Raw genomic sequence first — 717 nt, 5'->3', positions numbered from 1 at the left:
AGAGGCTGTCTCAAATGAGCGGCTATTATTATATGCGCATTTATTTAGGAACGGAAAATCATATTCGGGAAATCGGGATTACTTGTGACCGGATAAATGTCGGGATTGCGGGCAGCCAACCGACACATGAGCTTATGACCTGCGCTAGGGCTAGACATGCATCATTCTTGTCTGCGCATCATTCTCTGTTGTATTCCTTTCTGTGTGTGATCTACTTCTTTATGTTTGTCTGCTCGTATGCTATTTCTGTGCTTTATTTTCTTGTATTCTTTTGTTTGTGTTCTGCTTTCTGTTCTCTCTACTTTCTCTTTCTATCTTTATCTTCTGTTTACTGCTTCGCTATATTATGTTATTCGTCTACTAATCGACCCCAAATAAATGAACGTAACTAATAACCCCGGCCCTACTAAGAACTCCCCAGTTCTTACCCCTTCTCTCTCCCTTTCCCCTTCAGATGGAAGTAAGAGTTCCTTTCCGTAGTTCGCTGACGATTATACGCAAAAAAGGGATTCCACTCTAGGCAGTCTTCTGAGTCTAGGGTGAATATCGTTCTCTGATTATATGTATATACTGTGAGAACAGCCAACGTCTGCACCCCGTTCGTATGCGCACTTTAACCTAAATCCGATGTACGAGATTCCTATTGTGTGGCTACTTCATGAGGTACTAGAGAGACGTCTTGTGGAAAAGTCTGATCGTGCAGAGGAGTAGCAGATG

The sequence above is a fragment of the Arachis ipaensis genome, chromosome B05, assembly GCF_000816755.2.
Source record: "Arachis ipaensis cultivar K30076 chromosome B05, Araip1.1, whole genome shotgun sequence".
In the NCBI taxonomy this organism is placed as follows: domain Eukaryota; kingdom Viridiplantae; phylum Streptophyta; class Magnoliopsida; order Fabales; family Fabaceae; genus Arachis; species Arachis ipaensis.
The sequence above is the reverse complement of the archived record's forward strand: the minus strand, read 5'-3'. Positions refer to the sequence as shown.